A 2,764-nucleotide genomic window follows, 5' to 3' on the forward strand; every position below is an offset into this window, starting at 1 on the left:
CATTAAACTAATCTAACCAGTATAAAGTTGCAAAATCAAATTTGAATGCCTCTCCAAAACCGCCACAAAAGGGCATTATGGTAATTTTGGCAACTTCAGGGGCATTTTGGTCTTTTTGCGAACCTCCTCGAATGCCTATAAATAGAGGGGCATAGGTGAAAGAGAGAATTCACTAATTCATGTGTTAATCTGATTACTTCGTTAATTGGAATTCTCTCTTTCTCGGTTTACAGTTTTTCGGATTAGTAAATAGTGTTTTACCGAATTTTTGCGGTATTTCAGATTTGGTTTATTTAGTGAATCTGATTAAACAAAAAATTTCGATGAATAGTGTTTTTGCTATATACCGCGGTTTATAGTATTTTTGGCAAAAGAAATAAACCGCTCTCTGGTTAGTCCTGGTGGATAACCAATAGAGGTATCACACGTGTGATACTCCGAGTCGATTTCTTCCCTGGTGTAGCTCTTCTCGCTCGGTCTGCATTCCAACTGTGATTTGGAAACAAGGTATAAATTGTTATATTAATATATTTAATTGGTAAATAGATTTAAAGCTTTAGAAAATCAATTATGGAGTAGATCTGTAAATAGGATTAAACGGATCTTCTTGATTCATTTAATCCGTAGCTTAAGTTAGATGTAAAAATTTTTGTTTTTACTCTTTCCGCACCTTAAGCAAATAAATGGGTTTGAACCGTCAAAATCCCAACATACTTAATCAATGGGTTTGAACCGTCAAAACCCCAACATACTTAATCAATAGGTTTGAACCGTCAAAACCCAACACCTTACACAAAGAATCAACGAAAAAACATAGCATGTTGTATTATACTCGAAGCCCAAGCGGGCCGCGTCACAAGGGTCGCTTCTGAAAGGAAGCGGGTCGCCTGGCTGGTGCTAAGAGGCAGAGTGGAAGATGAAATCAGAAACCCTGGAAACGCCTTTTATATCTGATTAAAAACCAAACTTTATTTTTTGTAATTTAGTTATTGCAATCAAATTTAGGAACTTAAAACAAACCAATTCACCATTTTCTCACTTCTAGTACCTAATTAATTTAGGTAGAGTCCAGTTTAAATTTGAACCGTCCTGTGGATCTGTCACACCCCGAGACAACCCGCCACGTATTTCTACGTAAGGTGTATGCACATCACATACATTATCAATAACAGTATCAATAAGACCACATTTATTTCATAATCAAACGAGTTTAACAAACGATCATGGCGGACATGGCTAGTAATACAAGCACTGCCATGCCTGCTCAATGTATCAATTATTGAATCATAGAAATAAAACTAAACAACATGTGGTAATTTATCAATCATAAACCTTCCCGCTTAGTCTCACTCTTGTCCTTGCTCGAATCCTTCCGCTTCATTACCTGGAACCCACATAAAAGTGGAACGGGTGAGAGATCGAACCTTCTCTCAGTGCGGGATTTAGTTCCAGCCTAGAGCTTATAAAACCTTTACTTATATTCACAAATATGAAAATATATAAATAAAATGTGTATGCTTCTTCCAATGCAATGCATATCCTATTGTTACTTCATTCATTTACTTTCATTTATTTAAAGAAAAATCCGTTAATCTTGTTCGTTTGCCTCACTAGACGGTGAATTCATATGCCGCTAGGTCTTGGCGTGATAGGACCGCTTCCGCCTACAATCACGTCCGTGAAAGGACCGCTTCCGCCTACGATCACGTCCATGAAGGGACCGCGTCAGCCTACAATCACATCCGTGACAGGACCGCTTTCGCCTACAGTCACGTTAACGAGGGGTCCAGTCGAAACTAAACCCAATGTATACATCCCAATATGCAAGCATATTGGCCCCTGTTCAATTACCATATTTGTTCTTTTTTCAAAAACACATTTATTCAATCACACAGTTCATGCCATGCTCAACACATCCTATTCATGCAAGTCCATTGGTCAATATATGAATCCTATCATTTCATGCAAGTTATTTGTGTCTACTCAAGTCATACGAGTGGTTCGACAACAACATGCATAAATCCAACTAATGCAATAATAATAAATAATTGAATGACAATAAGAAAGTAAAATAGTTTTATAAAGTCTAGGAAACCCGCACCTGTTATTGTAGTAGATTCCTATTCGTTCTTCCACTCTTCTAACACTTCGAAATTTGAACCTAAATTACGTAAACATGACTCTAGTTAACATCGTTTGACAACACTTGTCTATAATACTTAATACGTTTTTGCCATTTACAACCTACTTGAAATCCATTTAAAAATCAGAGATTAAGAAAAAAGAGCAAACGAAGACTTGAACATATCTAAATAGGGAGACGCTGTAATCTAATTTATTTATTTTTCAAGAACCAAAAATAAAATTAAAGATTGTTTGCAACGTCTCCAGAAGAAACACTATATATATAATATGCATCATAACTTTCTTTAATCAAGTTCTTTAAAATATAGCTATTTAGTAATTACCATTTTATTTATATATCCTCAGTGTTAAAATAATTTGAGTACTTAGTAAAAATTGATATAGTTACTTCAACAAAGAATTAAAAGTCAATGAATAACGGCAAAGTATAAAGATAAAATAAATGTGAACTAAGATAGGTATTTATAAACTTTGAAACAAAAATGAACATAATGTTTGATATTATTTTAAAAGTATAATAATTTTAAGAGGATAGTGAAGTGAAGATACGTTCAATAGACAAAAACATGAATAACAGAAGAAGCATTAACATATGATGTTATTAACTAACTATTTGCTA

The 2,764-nt window shown here is 34.5% G+C and overlaps 1 long non-coding RNA gene across 1 annotated transcript; it reads right to left on the bottom strand.

The window, feature by feature from the left end:
• Positions 1 to 1,176: 1,176 nt before the first annotated feature.
• Positions 1,177 to 2,162, bottom strand: LOC144575916 (uncharacterized). The gene is made up of 2 exons (XR_013518559.1): positions 2,102 to 2,162; positions 1,177 to 1,384 (listed from the first exon to the last, which is right to left on the bottom strand). It is a non-coding gene; the product is annotated as an uncharacterized LOC144575916 (long non-coding RNA).
• Between the last annotated feature and the right edge of the window lie 602 nt (positions 2,163 to 2,764).

Source organism: Carex rostrata, chromosome 24, assembly GCF_964058835.1.
Source record: "Carex rostrata chromosome 24, lpCarRost1.2, whole genome shotgun sequence".
Classification (NCBI taxonomy): domain Eukaryota; kingdom Viridiplantae; phylum Streptophyta; class Magnoliopsida; order Poales; family Cyperaceae; genus Carex; species Carex rostrata.